This window comes from Candoia aspera, chromosome 2 (genome assembly GCF_035149785.1).
Source record: "Candoia aspera isolate rCanAsp1 chromosome 2, rCanAsp1.hap2, whole genome shotgun sequence".
NCBI lineage: Eukaryota > Metazoa > Chordata > Lepidosauria > Squamata > Boidae > Candoia > Candoia aspera.
In genome coordinates this window covers 133390256-133407929 of record NC_086154.1, presented here as the reverse complement: position 1 = coordinate 133407929, position 17674 = coordinate 133390256, and positions in this window count along the sequence as shown.

Genomic DNA, 17674 nt, shown 5'->3' with positions numbered 1-17674 from the left:
GTAGATGGGACATAAATAGCAAATGATCTTGGCTAATTATTTTCCATGGGGTTTAGTACTAAAGACCCTTGGGTTCCTTTCCCAACCTAGGTGCCCTCTAAATGTGTGGACCAGTGCCAGCAAAGGCGCTACAGACAATTCTGAGGTTCAGTGCACATATTGAAAGAATAGCCAAGCTGAGGAAGGTTGTGCTAGGGTCTGTCCCTGGGTGCTGCATCTGTATCTAGCAAAGTGGCAGTAGGTGGTTAGATATCTCAAAGACAAGCACTGGCCAAGTTCCAAAGAAGACAGACAGCTCCCTTTTAATTACATGTTGCTCCATGTGTTTACAACTATCCTCACAGTTTGTGTGCCTCTGTGTGGGGGGGAACATGCATACAAAGATGTGTGTGCCTTTTGACTTTTGAAGAGTTTGCCAAGAAAATATGCTTCTGGAAAATATTGATATTTTTTCAACAGTTCTAACTTTTTCCCCCTCCTTTCATTTTGCTCTCATCCACTCACTCAGAGAACCCCTGGAAGTAATATGCACTGAAGATGTGGTTGGGATTGCTAATAATTTTGCAGATGTGTGTAAATAAAATATTTATTATTGCTTGTTTCATATTCCTTTAGGCCTGAACCAAGGTTCTTGCTCCTAGACTGGTTTCTGAATCTTTTTTGCGTCATTCTAGAGAAGAATAAAGTATATATTTTTATCAATTAAACTGAGTTTAATGTATTTGCTGTATTATACAAAGCAGTCCAAAATTCAAATGCCTGATTCTGGATTACCTTGCATTAGTATTTAACTGTGCATACATTTGGCATAGATTTGTTTGGCACACTTGTTGAGGTGGCTGCAATTATGAACACTTGATGCCTAATTTGACCTCTCAACACAGGTCATGGAATTCTGTCTGGCAGCCTTTGCTCTAAGTCCAATTATTTGCAGCTGAATGACAACATATCCTTGGAGAACTCAGCCAGTCTTCAGTTAAAGTCTCCAAGTATTAGATAATTTACCACATCCCTTGCTGATCTGTTCCAATATTACTGCATTATTAAAAAGCTGCATCTCAGTTCCAGCTTGAGTTCATCTGTAAGCCTCCAAATGCTTGACTTTGTTATGATTTGGTCCATTAGGTTAAGAAGCCAGTCTCTTCAAGGAATGGTGACATAGTCAGAACATATAAACAAAGCCATGTTATTATGGCTCATTCACAGCTTATAGCAAGAAGGTTTTATTGAACTTTGCATAAGTAAACTTATAGCTCATGGAAAGGCAAATCCCAGATTTGGCTGGTTGGAGAGACAGATAGTTACATGATCAGGGACTGTAGTTTGCTTATTATTAATACAGGTAAAAAATAGTTCCAGGGATGCCAATACACATTTTAATTTAAAAGCTATGGGGAGGCTCCATTCAGAAATAGAACTTGGGATAACCCACAACTGCCATTTTAGGCATTCACTGCAATATATTCCAAAGAGAAACAACAGCTGATACAGTTATACCTTTATGCACCTTAGCAGGTGGAAGGTCCAGGCAGGGACCTGTCCATTCATCCGTGGTGCTGAAAACAAAAAGCTTTGGGCCTAATGTTTGTATCTTGAGTAGCTGAGGCAGGTTACTGGCACTTTCAATTACTCTGAGGATCTCTGCAGTATCCATATCCTTTCCCCCCCACTTTCAGCTGCAAAGCGGAACAAGGACATGACTTGGCCCCAGAGGAGATGGCTGTAGTAGTCAAAACACTGGAGGACAGAAGCATGAATTAGCCTAGAGGCTGCATAGAAAGAACAAGATGTTCTTTGTAGTGCTGCACAAGACAGGCAACTTGACAGAGTTGAAGATGGATGGCAAAGGAGAGGAACAGGGACCAAACATAGAGCCAATCTCTGAGTCCGGGTCAGGTGAAAAGCAATGCTACATCTAATCTACAGTTTTCAACAGTGTCAAATAGTTCTTTCAAGGAGCCTAGCTCATACAGTAAAAAGCAGGTTGCATGCTTTCAAATGGCACATAAGGCATCCTCCTGTCTAAACTTTAAACAGTCGTGAAAGATCATTATCACAGACCTGCCCTAAAGCTCGGAAGGAGAGGTGAAGGAGCCTGCCAAATTCAGGGCTATTGAGTAATTGGACTTGGCTGCTGAGGCTAAGCAAAGACAACGGTCTGAGCCATGTGCATTCCCCTGAGTGTGAGAGCATGAGAGAGCAAGTACCTCCTGTTCCAGCTCACCAAATAGGAGTAGGTTATGGAGGCCAGAAAAAGGATGTGCCTTTGGTCCATGGGTGGGGAAGGCTTGCCTTTGAGGAATCGTTTTTCTTTTTTTCAGTTTGGCATTCAAATCTTAGGAAAAGTATCTGACCTATAAGGTCTCCATCCATCTCACTGCTAGAGCCAGGGCTTTATTTGAAGCTTTTCATGCTGCTGCAACCATGGAGCAGTCTTGCCTCACTGGTACCTGTCATGCTTAGCTCAGTCTGAATGTCAACAGCAGCTACCTTGGAGGGAAGCAGCTCAAGAATTTTGAGGTATGGCCCAAACATTAATCTCAGCAGCAAACCCATCAGATCTAGGGAAGCTGCTCAGGTCATTTCATGCCTGAGGAAAGCCAAAAACAGTGGCTGCAGGGCTGATTCCTCCTTCAACCAAGACAGCTGTGGGTTTTGAGACTCAAACTACAGAGAGAAAACTAAAGAGCCAATGTGGTCCAGTGGTTAAAGTGTTGGACTAGGACTGAGGATACCCAAGTTCTAGTCCACCTTCATCCAGAGAAGTTCATCTTACACTCTCAGCCCAACCAACCTCACAGGGTTGCTACTGCAGGGACACAAAGAAGGAGGGAACACTATGTACACCGGCTTGAGCACCTACATGAAAGGTGAGATGTCAATCTAATAAACAAATAACAAGACAATGTATTCTTCAGTGAGAGTGGCTAACAGGCCTAGCACCAATCCTCACATTTTGCCAGAGCAAGTGGAATATACCTGCCCATGTGCTAATATTGCCATTAAGGCTCAACTCTAACAGGCGGTTTTAAGAAAACATGTTTTCCTGGGAGAACCTCCATCAGAGTTAGCTACAGCTGTGTAAACATTTCTAATCTGACAGCCAAAACATTTCCTTGTTGCCCGAAGGCTAGCACATAGCCACGCACAAACACCATGCAACCCTTGACAATTGAACTGAAAAGCTTTATTGGAACACGGCTGTTTTGGTAACCAGTGTGTACCGTTAGGTGGCTCAGGACGGCCTTCCCCACGGAAACAGGATGCGTTAGAATCTGGCCTGAACTTCAGGGACGGCTTGCACTTATTGGCAATTGCACTCCATTGATCAACATTCTTGGATGAGATGATAAAAGAATAGCCAGGCTGGTCCAAATTCCAGGGGAATCACTTTTCTGCTTCCACCACCAGGCCATCCAGATGCCTCAGGGGGAAAAAAAGCCACCAAACAAGGTGCAAAAGCGGTAGCCAGAGATGTGCACATGAGTCCAAACCTAGTCCTCGACAGTGGCAAGATTCTGTGTATTATTCTGTTTCAGCAAATGACAGTGGTGTTTAAAAGTGAATGGTAAAAAATCTCACTCTTCTCTTAATAATAAGGGTGTCTGTTCATTGCTGCCTGTGTGGATGGTGCTGGAGGCAGTTGGGTGGTCTCAAGGGTTCACTCCCAAAGCAAACTGTGCCACATTTCTTTTCATGGCTAGAGGAGTCGCGACTCTATTCTTTCTCCCTCAAGTCCGACATGTGGATTGGGACATTGCTCACAACCCTGACTCGAGCAGCCTTTATGCCCAGGCGGGGCCTCCCAACACTGACCTCTGCTGGTCATTCTGCCAACCCACAGGGAGATCTGTGTGGAAGATCCAGCCTCAGTCTCTCTTCGGTCCAGCGTTCTCTACAGCTGGGCTGGGAAAGGCAGCACTCCCTGGACCCCCTTTTTGTAGCCAGAGAAACCTTCAACAACACAGTTGTATTTAAGCTACATGATTGATTAAAACCAGGGTGTGTTCATCTGCCGTTGAAGCTGGGAAACTTCTCTTCTCCTTAAATAAGCTTCATACAATTAAAACAAAATCCCTCAGAACCATAAAGCTTCCGCTTCACGTATGTCAGAACTGGCTTGCCCACTTTGCAGTACTGTAACTTTCTGCCTACTGTGGCTCTCAGTCTGTAAAAAAAAAAAAATTACATATCTACCCCCCCCCCCCTCCCCAACTAAGAGAATGCCAACTCTAAAAAGAAAGGGACATACTTCAGGACTGCAGGTCTATTTTTATTTTTTATTTTATTTTTTGCTAGAATCCCCAAACTGGCCAACTATGACAGATGCAAACTGGTAACTTCAGTCAAGAGATCAACTCTTGAATTAAGGAACAAAAATGCCTGTGAGACTCTCAGCTGCACAGATTCTGTGGTGGGTTCATACATTCAGTTTGAATGATTAGGAATGAATGAGCATTGTGATGTGTGATTCCTCCTCAGGATCATGTATACATTCATGTATATAAAAATATGTGTTTTTGTGTATATACAGTACATATACCCACACACCTGTGCACGCGCGCACACACACACACACACACATGCATATGGATGCCATCTTGAGTTCCAGATTGAAAAGCTGGATATACGTCTAATCAATCAAACAACCATTTTTTTCTTCTTTTACTTTGTAAAACAATTTTAAGAGAAACATGGCTCTTCAGATGGCAATCCATCTGCTCCTGCCCACCTTATGTCATTGTTTTAAGGTTGTATTGTACGGCCAGACCCACATATAACGCTATTTGTGATTGGTGGGCCAGAATCCTAATAGGAAGCCGTGATGTAAAATGGGTGAAGTTGTGCCACACAAATAGGCAGAACTGGGATTTGGGGTGAGGGAGTTCCTAGTTATTTGTCTTTATCAAGATTGTGTTAAACCTATTCAATTTTTATGTCCCTCCTGCCTTCATGTGGTGAGGAACCATGAGTGCAATCCTCCATAATGGTGTGCTGAGATATAGCAGCATTCTTGAAGGGGCTTCAGAGGCCAGGAAAAGAGCCACAAGTAGCCCCGGGACTCTGTATGGATCACTTCCATTTTAGATTCAGATGGATGAAACGTTTTAGGAGAAATGGATAAAACAAAGCATGCCTGATGGAACATCAGTGAAAAGAATATCTTACAAAAATCATTAGCAAAAGTGATGTGGTAGTACACTGTTCTGTAAACAAGTGTCATGCCATGCCCACTTTATCACTTGGTTGTATCCATGCTGTCTCCGTGGGGTTGGGGTTGGGGTGGGGGTTGCCAGCTTGCTTACCCATCACTTTAACTCCCTCATGAGTGAATCTACAATTTAAGTATTTCTAATACTAGACGATGCTTAGCAGTAGTTGAAGGCACTACTTTGCAGTGGTTCCACTCCTTTCTAAGCCGGCAGTTCTAGCTGATGGAAATGGGATGGAGAGACCTATGCATCAGTCACTCCAGTGTGTGGGACCACAAGGTTTCTCTCTCTCTGTATATCCTGTTACTCACCATTCACTGGTCATACTCAGATATACATTGCCACCCCAGGCAATGTAGTGGAGGTCGTGGAAGTTCTGACCTTACACACAGGTTGAAGTTGAATGCCAGCAAGACTGAGTTACTACTTGTCCAGAAACCATCTGGCACTCCAACTGCTCCAGTGATTACTCTGGATGGGGTGGCAACTTGCCCTGAAAGCGGTTTTTGGCTATAAGTAGATAGGTGGGTAGAGGCGCTGGCTAGAGGAGCCTTTGCCTAACTTTGGGTGGTGTAACAGTTTTGGCCCTTCCTGGAGGAGGAGGCCTCTAAAGAGTACTCAGAACTGCAACTGGTGCAAAACACAACACCCAAGGGTTAGTGGGTGAGAGCTGCTACTCACAAATAACACCCGTGTTTCAGGAGCTGCACTGTCTACCAATAGGCTTCTGGTTACAAATGAAAATGATGGGATGGCCTCTACCACCCCAATTTATTTTTTGTCTTCTTGGTGGGACAGAGAATACTCTCCAAACAAAGTACTGGGCTTTGTTTTGTCTTCTTGGTAGGACAGAGAATACTCTCCAAACAACGTACTGGGCTGCAGCCACCCTCCATTTTTATTTTTATTTTCTAAGAATTCCTGATAAACACAAACATGTGCATATAAAGGAAGATGATCTTAGAGGCTGCCCTCTGCTTTAAAACATGTCAGTTTTCCATTTAAGCTTTTTGTAATTAAAATATTCTAAACACAAAAGTAAATGGAAGGGGAGCCTGGTAGATTGTGCAAATTAGTAGCCAGAGGTTGGGTTGGGTTGACTACCCTGCTTTAGAGTAGTCAAAGTACTTCACATATATTATGTCAATAATCCTCGTAACAGGCTAGTAAAATAGAAAACTTCTGTTATAAAATATATAAGCATCATTATGATCTCCATATTGCAAATGTGGGGTTGAGATAGAAAAAATCCAGTTTAGTGAATTCAGAGCAGAGTGATGTAAACCAAGGATTCTGTTCTATGATTTACAGTGTTTCTTAGCCACTAAACTGCACATGTGCTTTCCCAAAGAAAGCAAAGAGCACATAAGAGAGATACAGTTTAGATTCTGAAAAGAGTACTTGGGGAAAAAGTTTAAAACCTTCTCCCTCACAACTGCAATCCCAGTCCAGTTGCTCTTCTCCCTCCCTCCATTCCACTTTTAAAATAAATTAAGAAAACAAGAGATCATACTTATTCAACAATTAGGTTGAAGAAGTATGCTAGGTTGTCCTCCTCAAGCAGGTTCAACCAGAGTTGCTCTGCTATTGTCTGATCAAAACTTCAAACACAGGAAACTGTGACTCAAGGATGTTTCCAGACGGGTTGGGGAAGAAAATCACATATGTCAAGCTCAAGATTGGTATGTTGCATCATTGGAGTTCTCTGAACTTGGTTTTTGGGATGTAGACTTTCCATGACCCTACACAATACCTAGATAAAGCCAACACCTAGATAAACTCCTTATTAGCCTCACAACCAAAACCCAGCTAGGGAAATGGGTCCCTGGCGGATTAAGGCAAAGGCAACTATGAAACACAAAAGAAAGCAACAGGTGCAGGAAACTAAGTAACAACCGAGACCGGCGGCACGGAAGACAGTGATACAAAGTTGCCAACAAGCAATTGACTAACAACAGGAGAGGTGCGCCCGAGCTGTCAAAGGATTAAGAGCCTGATCGCCCGGCAATGGATCATTACCGTTCAGGAAGGCGATCGAGGTGACACCCGGGGCACAGGAGGGCTGAACGACCTCTCACCTGACAGGGACGAAACCGGTGGGACTCGTGGGACGCACCTGGAATAAGGTGGGGTGGAGTGCTGACTGGCGCGGGCTATTTAAATCCCGTTCCGGTGCGCTCCCCTCACTCTCAGCTTTTTAAAGGCATGCACTCTGTTCCTCAATAAAGCCAGAACCTAAGCCTACGCTAGCGTCTGTGTCTTTACTGGATCGCAGGCATAGCCTGACATAAAGCTGAGAGTCTCAATGATGAACCTCGCCAGTCTCCACCGGGAAAAAAAATTTTCTGCGGGAGAAAACACCGGCGATGACGGAACCGGGGACGGCCATGGAGTCGGCGCTTCACACCGGAGGCGCGAAGGATGCAACGCAAGAGGGGGAAACGACCCGACAGCTGCTAGAGTCAGCGCACCCGAGATGGGACACGGGCTCCCTCCCTGCCCACACCGCACCCCAGTTCCAGACCTGGAGCTCCAGCCCGGACTGGAGAGCCCCGACAGAAGACAAAGTTGGGGGCCAATAACTCTTCACGTGGGACGGCAGAGCAGGAACCCGGACGGGGACATCCTACACCACCTGGAGACTCCACTACCCCCAAACGCCCGAGCAAGGAGTCGCAGGACTGTCGATCGGGCAGCAACCGGCAGCACCAATGACGGACGACCCTGTCATACCGGACAGGGTCAGCGCCCTGGAAGCCAAGGTACGAGCCCTGGAACACATGCTCCAGTCCATGGCATTGGTGGTGAGTGAGCTCACAAAGACTGCTGCTGCACAGGGGGCAAGAGGGGATCGGGGCACCCTACCCACCCCATCGACAACCACAAGAGGAAGGGGCCAAGCACAGGACTCTTTCGCAGGGCTTCGTGGTCCCAGCCCGGTGGGGGTCATCTCTAACAGCCCACAGGTGGGGGTCTCGCAAGTTGGGGGATTCGCCAAGGACATCCCCGTGAAATTTGACGGAGACCCCACGAACCTGTCATTCTTCCTGACGAACGCCAGGAACTACATGGCCCAGTATGGACATTGCTTCGAGACGGAAGCGTCCAAAATCTTGGCAGTGGCCACGAAACTCAAAGGCAGGGCTGCGGACTGGTACGTCCAGATGTCGGAGTCCGGAGCCCCAGCCCTGGCCACCTTTCACAACTTCCTAGCCACGCTCAAACATTACTTCGAAGACCCCCTGGCAAAGGAAAGGGCCAAGAGTACCCTAAAAGGTCTTTGCCAAGGGAAAAAAGCGGTGGCAGACTACGCTCTCGAGTTCAAGGTCCTAGCGGGTAAAATCCCGGAATGGTCTGAGGCCACCTTGATCGACATGTTCAAGGATGGCCTCAACCGAGAGGTGCTACAATGGGCACTCTATAGGGATGACCCAGACTCCCTACACGGGTGGATTTGTCTGGCCGGAAAGGCTGAGCACGCCCAGCGCACCTTCATGCTAGCAACCACGAATGACAGAACCCCTCCCAGCAGGAGAGGACCAGTCCCACAGTCGGGCCCAACCTGGGATGCAGAGTGACAACGGCGGTTTGCCCGCGGGGAATGTGCCAGGTGTGAGAAGATGGGCCTCCGGGCAGCTGAATACTTCAAGGACAGGATGACGGATCGCCCGCCCAGACCAACACTGAAGGCGCCGCACAAGCCGCCCAACCCTCCCAGATGGCTGACAGGAGCGCTAGCGACCCCAGACGAGGAAGAGGACGCCTGCCTCGCAGGGGACGTGGTTGACGCCCAGGAGCAGCTGGCAGGAAACGCCTCCCACCTGCCCTAAGCAGCGCCGCCGGGCAGGTGGTAAAGGAGGGGCGCGACAACCCCAGGGTGAGTGAAGATTGCTCCATCCTGGCAGGGAAAATCGAACTGACTTACGGCTCTAGAGCCATCGCGGTCGAAGCTCTGGTGGACTCTGGGTGCTCCAGAAACCTAATCCACCCAGACATTGTCACCGCACTAAAACTGCCCTGCTCCCCCCTCCCTAAACCGCTGGTGTTCCAACAACTCGACGGCTCTACAGCGGTGGGGGGACCAGCCATCCAGGGTACAAGAAAGGTCACCCTGAAAATGGGCACCCACAGGGAGTCCATAGACTTTGTGGTAACCCCAGTAGGGAAGCCCATAGTGGTGCTGGGGATCCCCTGGCTAGCACGCCACAACCCCTGCATAAATTGGAGGACCCGCTCCATAACGTTCGAGGACGGGGTCTACCAAGCACCAACAAAGGAGAAATCCTCTGCTCTGACTGTGGGGAGGGCAGAGATCATCGACCAAACCCATGCCCCCCCCCCGAAGGACTGCCAGAGCAATACTCGGACTTCGCCAACGTCTTCGGGGAAGAGGAGGCAGACTGATTACCCCCCCATCGCAAGACGGACTGTGCAATCGAACTGCTCCCGGATGTCCCATTGCCCAAGCCCAAAATCTACCCCATGACCCAGAGGGAATTGGTGGCGCTGCGAGAATTTTTGGACAAAAACCTCTCCAGGGGCTTCATCGAACCAGCAAACTGGCTGGTTGGCGCACCCGTCCTATTCCGAGAAAAGAAGGATGGCACCCTGAGACTATGCACAGATTACCGCGGATTAAATTCCGCCTCCCTATCAAACAAATACCCCCTTCCCCTCGTAAAAGACATGCTGGCACACCTGTCAAAGGGAAGGGTGTTTTCCAAACTCGACCTCCACGAAGCGTACTACCGAATTCGCATCAGGGAGGGGGACAAGTGGAAAATGGCGTTCAACTGTCCCTTGGGCTCCTTCCAGTACAAGGTACTGCCTTTCAGTCTTCCGGGGGCCCCGGGGGTCTTCATGCAACTCATCAACGAGGTGCTGCATGAACATCTGTTCAAGGGCATACTAGTTTACCTAGACGATGTCCTAATCTACACAAGGACTCAGAGGGAATACGAGAGATTAGTGAGACAAGTTCTCACTAAGCTCCAGAAAGCCAAACTCTACACTAAGCTCTCCAAGTGTGAATTCCACAAGTCGCGCTTGGACTACTTAGGATACAGAATCTCTGACAAGGGCATAGAGATGGACCCTGCAAAGGTTCAGGCAGTTTTGAGCTGGGAGCGCCCACGCACCAGGCGCCAGCTTCAAAGCTTCCTTGGGTTCACGAACTTCTATAGGTCCTTCGCGAGGGGGTTCGCGGAAATTGCCCTGCCCTTAACCGATTTACTAAAGACCAAAGGCATCGGGGAGACGCGCAAGGTCAAAAACCCAGGGGCCATGCTTAATTGGACTCCCAACTGTCAAACCGCTTTTGACAGGCTAAAAGCACTGTTCACAGCGGAGCCAATCCTGTCCCACCCGGACCCTGAACGGCCTTTTGTGGTGCAGGCGGATGCCTCTGACTTCTCAATTGGGGCCATCCTACTGCAAAAGGATTCTACTGGAATCCTGAAGCCATGCGCCTATCTCTCTAGGAAATTTTCAGAGACAGAGAGGCGCTGGGACGTGTGGGAAAAGGAAGCCTTTGCAGTTAAAGCAGCACTGGAGGCTTGGCGTCACCTTTTGGAAGGGGCGACTTGCCCGTTTGAGGTCTGGACAGACCACCGCAATCTCGAGGTGCTCCGTATGCCCCGGCGCCTCAGTCCCAAACAGATACACTGGGCTCAGTTCTTCAGCCGGTTCAAATTCCAGCTGAAGTTTATCCCAGGAAAAAAGAATTTCCTGGCAGACGCACTCTCCCGACTACCCCAGGATGTGGAGCCTATCTCCGACATCGTCGGGACTGTGCTCTCTGACTCCCAGCTGGGTCTGGCAGCTGTCACCCGGGGACGCGCTTGGGGACAGCCTGCCCCCCCTGCAAACGACTCCGGCGCAACCCGGCCCAAGGCGCAGGCAACCACAGATGCCAGGTGGGCTACGGGCAGATTTTATAACTGCAATAAAATCTGACCCCTGGCTCCTCGCCAACCCTACCAAAGTAACCATGGAACAGGACCTCGCATGGGCGGAGGGAAGGTTATACGTTCCTGACTCACAAAGACCGACGATCCTTAGCAGATCGCATGACAGCAAACAGGCTGGTCACTTCGGGTTCCTAAAAACCCTACACCTAACTCGGTGACAGTTTTGGTGGCCCTCAATGAGGAAGGATGTCAAAATGTATGTGCCATCCTGCCCGGTGTGTGCGATGGCCAAGCGACCGGCTGGTAAACCCCAGGGGCTGCTGCAACCCATGGCTGAACCCTCCCACCCTTGGGATGAAATCTCAATGGATTTCATTGTGGACTTACCGCCTAGCCAAAAGAAAATGGTCATTTGGGTAGTCAAAGACTACTTCTCAAAACAAGCCCATTTCATCCCCTGCGCCTCGATCCCGTCAGCACAACAGCTGGTGAAACTTTTCCTGGTACACGTGTACCACCTCCACGGGTGCCCCTCCCGCTTGGTGACCGATAGGGGCACACAATTTACCTCGAGGTTTTGGCAGGCTTTTTTGAAACTGATAGGCACCCAGCAAGCCCTGTCAACCTCCTGGCATCCCCAGATGGACGGATCTACAGAGATCCTCAATGCCACACTGGAGCAATTTCTCCGCTCCTATATTAACTACCACCAGGATGACTGGGTGGACCTACTCCCGTTTGCAGAGGTCGCATACAACAACGCAATACATCAAAGCATGGGACAAACCCCCTTTGGGGTGGTGTCAGGTCGGGAGTTCGTCCCCATCCCTGAGCTACCCCAGCCCCCGTCGCCAGCAGTGGCTGCCTGTGATTGGGGTGCGAAACTCGCAGATTCCTGGCCGGTCATCAAGGACGTGCTTAAAGAGGCGCAAACCACATACAAACTGCAAGCAGACAAACACCGGCGCCAACAACCAACGTTTTGGGTAGGGGACCTGGTCTACCTATCCACCAGATTCATCAAATCACCGCAACCATCTAAGAAACTGGCCCCCAAATTTATTGGGCCATTCCAGGTGACACAAATCATGAACCCAATCACGGTGCGCTTGGACCTGCCCCATAATTTAAAGCGGCTGCACCCGGTGTTCCACTGCAGCTTACTTAAGCCGGCAAGTGACCCCTCCCGGTGGCACCCACACACACACACACACCCCACCAGTGATGATAGACGGACAGCAACACTTCGAGGTCAAGGAGGTACTAGACTCCTGCAAGCTGCGGGGCTCCCTCCAGTACCTAGTCAAATGGAAACACTTCCCACACCCTGAGTGGGTCACTGCCTGTGACATCCAGGCTTCCGACCTGATCCGCAACTTCCATACCGCCTATCCCTCCAAACCCCCGGCGATTTCCTAAAGGGGGCAGTATGTCATGATCACCGTTGCGATGCTTGTGACATCGCAACGGCTTGCATGACAATACAGGGAAATGGGTCCCTGGCGGATTAAGGTAAAGGCAACTATGAAACACAAAGGAAAGCAACAGGTGCAGGAAACTAAGTAACAACCGAGACCAGCAGCGCGGAAGACAGCGATACAAAGTTGCCAACAAGCAATTGACTAACAACAGGAGAGGTGCGCCCGAGCTGTCAAAGGATTAAGAGCCTGATCGCCCGGCAATGAATCATTACCGTTCAGGAAGGCGATCGAGGTGACGCCCGGGGCACAGGAGGGCTGAACGACCTCTCACCTGACAGGGACGAAACCGGTGGGGCTCGTGGGACGCACCTGGAATAAGGTGGGGTGGAGCACTGACCGGCGCAGGCTATTTAAATCCCGTTCCGGCGCGCTCCCCTCACTCTCAGCTTTTTAAAGGCATGCACTCTGTTCCTCAATAAAGCCAGAACCTAAGCCTACGCTAGCATCTGTGTCTTTACTGGATCGCAGGCAGAGCCTGACACTGTAGCTCTGTAGAGAAGGCTCTAATGTTGGGAAAGGTGGGAAGGGAAGGGAAGAGAAGGACCACCGACAACAAGGTGGATGGATTCAGCTACAGTGGCAACGGGTGCACTGTTGGGAGATGTGACATACCAGGTAAAGGACAGATTGTCATGGAGAAAATCTAACTAGGTGGTTGCTACAAGTCAAAAACAACTTGATGGCGCATAATCAATAATGATCAATCTGTTCTTTTTGAATTGATTGTTCTGATTTTATTCTCACAAAAGGGAGCTGCACTTCCAATCTCTTCAAAATCGACAGAGAACGCAGTATTAGTGCTATTCGAAACTATTTTTTTCTTTTATTACAAGCTTCTGTCTCACAGCTTCTGCCTCAAATTGGTTCAGATTCAACATGATGGTGTTAGTGATGCCTTTTTCCTAATTATTTGATTCTGCTAGAAAGTTTAATTACTGTTTTACTTTCCTCTTCTTTTGCATCAATCAATCAATCAATCAATAAACAAATGGGGGCTTTAAATGAGAGGAAACCCTTGGTTCATACAGAGGAAGAACTAAATAATTAAGAATCAATGCATCGCCCATGCTAAAGAAGCAAATGGGAGCAGAATTCACAGAGAGAAAGCTTCTAACTAAATGTATTTAACTTTGCTGAAGAAAAAAAAACAGCAGAAATTTGGCCATTGGAGCAGTTAAAAATATTGCCCTTGACATAATACCTTGTGGAATCACTCTCTTAATTCCATTTTAACGGATTACTAAAGCAATACCTCAATAGCTGTAAATGGCTCTACTGTGGAAGTCACCTCAAGATCAGGAAAAAATGGAAGGGAAACAAAAATTGTTCAACATCAGTGCTAATGAAAGAAGAGACAGGTGTTTGGCAGGGGTCTTTAGTGAGGGGATAAGAGTATTACAAACAGACAAGAATCCTTTTATTTTCAACCCAGGAATATTTCAAAGTTTGCAATATTTGATTAAGAACATTTTGGGCTTGAATTTATGTTGCTTTTTCCATTTCCAATAATATTCCTATTTAATGGCTTAAGCTGGCCTTCAGACATTAACAAGTGATAGAACCTCAGAAGTTTTTCTGGCTGATTTCTGCAATGGAAACTATAAAAGAACAGGCCAGCTTGGGGTTTTATTTTTCTAGTTAGTGGGTTACTCTATTTTTCATCAATCCTCTAGGTGTGTTTGGAGACGTGGTAAGGACTCTAAACCTTTCCAGTTCAGACCCTCTAGTATTTTTATGGATAACATATATAGTAAAGTTTTAAAGACTGTAAATTGAAGAGAAACCAGGTGACTGGAATCCACATAATAGTAGTGGTGGTAGAATATAGTATATAGAAAATGCAAAACAATTCTGCCTTCCTTGTGACTCAGAGGTTGAAAAACTCAGAGTGCCAAGCAGACTTATCTAGAGTAGTTGGGTGTTTGGGTATCAAACCCTTGTTTTATGCTTCCAGAAATATTACCATGGAAAAACTGAATCTCCCTGGCCCCTCCATGCCAAGGGGCAAACGAGTCACCCAGGCGGTAAAATAGAACTGGAGAAGCAGAAGAAAAATAGAACTAGAAATAGAGAAGCATCACTAAGTCTTGAAAATAAGCAGTGTATCACCTTTGTCTGCCAGGAGCTATCACGAAATCCTGGACAGGAAAATAAATAACTCTTTTTTTTTCCTGTGGTGGAGAGTTAAGAATATAGATAATGACTTTCTCCTAAGTCACTCTGCAACGCAGCTTTTCCAGCGGGGTGGCTGAAATATCTTAGATCTTTGGCAAATGGGTCGTTCCTCCTTCTTTTCAGTTGTCCTGCTGCGAGACTCAGACACATTGGGTACAAATTATAAATAAGCCAAGAGGGCTTTTAAAAATAGTCCTACTCATCCCCCACCTCCTTTTGCTTCATTCTAAGAGGCATGCTTGGCCCCATCTGGAATGGAAAGACCATCACATCTGGGAAGCTGAGCAACATCTGGATTCTTTAGCCACAAACGGCGCTTTTCTGGTTGAGGAGGAGATTGGTTAAGGAGGGGGGAAAGATGATTCCGGAAGGAGGGGAAAAAAAGTTCCAATTTTCAGTCTGTTAAATTGTGTTCATGAATTTAACTCTTCCCTGCCGTTTCAGTTAAACAGGAACTGGAAGCCAGAAATCAGATTTGAGGTTCTTCACGACAAGTAACATTTCAGGGTATTTTCTGCAAAATCCAGATGCTTCATTATTATTCAGACAGAAATACTGGGGAATATTTTGCCTGAATCCGGATATCAGTACGATCTGTTCTAGACAGGGAAACCCAGACATACTAACAACCTTGTCCGAGTCTATGTATTCCTCAGCTGATTTCACAAATCAGCCTCTCTTGTCTATAGCCATTAGAAGTGTAGCCTTAAAAACTAAAGGCTGTTCTCCTCCATGATCTTTCAAAAGCATCCGCCATATGACATCTGTCAGACTTTAAGACAAAGAGGAGGGCAATCTGTGGACTGTGGGCCACATGTGCCCCTGAGTCCTCAAAGCTTCCCAAGGTCCGATGCCAAAATTCACTGGCAAAAGACCTATTTTTGGCAACACATTTTCTTTGTTTTTGTTCCAAATAGCAATGCAGATAGGGGTGTTAATCCATTACAAGCTTAATGCACCTGTTCGATGCTGAACCTCCACAAAATTTCTGCATTCTAAAAATTTCAGTGATGTAATGGCATTGCCAGCCACACACACACACCCCGCCCCCTCCAATGTCCCTAAAGTAAAGTGCAGTCTCTGGGCACAGAGAGGTTGCCAGCCATTGTAGTAAGGAGCCACAAGATGATATGATGATGATGATGATGATGATGATGATGATGATGATTTATTAAACATGTAGGCTGCCCAACTCTCAATGACTCTGGGTGGCTCACAACAAATCAAATTAGCACCAATGGCGTTTGAAAGCTGGTGGCCAGTGGCCATGTTTTCTCAGTAAATGTGATAAAATGATTATCATTGTTCACTTTATTATGAAATTTGTGAGTCCTCATCCCCATACAAATTAGCAATTTGTACCATACAATGATGAAATTCCAAATCATTTTTTTTTTATTAAGTTCTACCAAAAGCATTTCTAAGCCTACGGAAGCTTAAAATGTGAGGTTCTCTTGTACGAATGCCATGAAAATGCATAATCAATCCTTTATCATTCAGTTGGTAGCAACTGAAAATACTTCATGTTTAGGACAGGATGGGGAAGAGATATTTTGATTGGGGAAGAAGAGAAACAAAAACACAAGTTCTGCTAAAAGAAACCTTGTGAGGAGAAGCAAACCAGCTGCTCAGGTTGATGAATATGGTTGTGGGAAACCAGCCTTTCCACTCATAGGCTGGCTGCCGAAGTGTCTCAGATGCACTGTGCTCAAGGACAAAGCTGGGCATTGCCCATCACCCACAGCCTGGCACTGGCCATATAAAGCACTAAAAGTGGGTGCTTGCTAGCTAGCTCTTTCATACTCAGTGTGTTAATAAATATTACATACTATAAATGCCATGAGTCCCCAGTGCTCTGTCATAGGCTAAACTGACTTCCTAAAAGACATCCCCCTGCTGGAGTGGCTTGTGGTGGAGCAGTACCACACGGGACACAGTATTTCAGTTTATAAAAAATTGCAGTGAAATGTGTGGCTGGTTATTTCAATCAGTGTATGAACTTGGCCCTTCTTCTTCATCACATCTCCTGGCCATCATTATTCACAGAATCAGAACTGGGAAGGGCCATTTAGGCCAACAAGACCAACTTCCTGCTCAGTGCAAGAATCCGAATTCGAGCATCCCAGACATGTGGCAGTCTAGCCTCTGCTGGAATAGGTTCAGTGAAGGGGAGCACGGTCCCTCCCTGGGTCTTATTACTATATGGTGAAACTGCAATTTAATGGATCAATTAGGGGAGGGGGAATCTGCTATTTCTGATTGTCCATTAAATTGGATAGTAAGTCATCATTGTGCAAGCTGGAATTTGTGCTGTTGGCATAATAGCACAATACTCCAATGATGTAAAATGACCGAAAAGCAGTAAGAATCACATCCATTGCATCCAAAGTCTGTTGCACTGAGGTCTGCTAAATCAATTTTACTGTGTTACTGTTTGTGATTTTCAGTGTGGATATACCTTCTCAGACTCCTGATACAGGCAGTTACTTTAGCGATTGCCTCATTTAGTGACCATTTGCAGTTACGACAGTGATGAAAAAGTAACTTTACAACAAATCCTTGCATTTACGACCTTCACAGGTCTGTAAAACAAAGGAAAGCTGAAGTAAGATTGTAAAAGAGTGATGTTTCACTTACCAACTACTTTGCTTAACAACTGAATTGCCAGTCCCAGTTGTGGTTGCTAAATAAGGACTATCTGTACTTCTTTTCTTGATGAGATAATTTTTGGGTTTCTATTTATAACCATGCTCTTTTCCTTCCTTTCTTTATATCCCAATTATTCTCTGTTTTGATTATTTTCCTTTGCTCTCATTTTCCCTGGTCAAATTCCCTACATTTGTTTTGTCTTTGCCTCTTGACAATATGAACTCAGAGCAAGCAAAAGTTTAGGGGA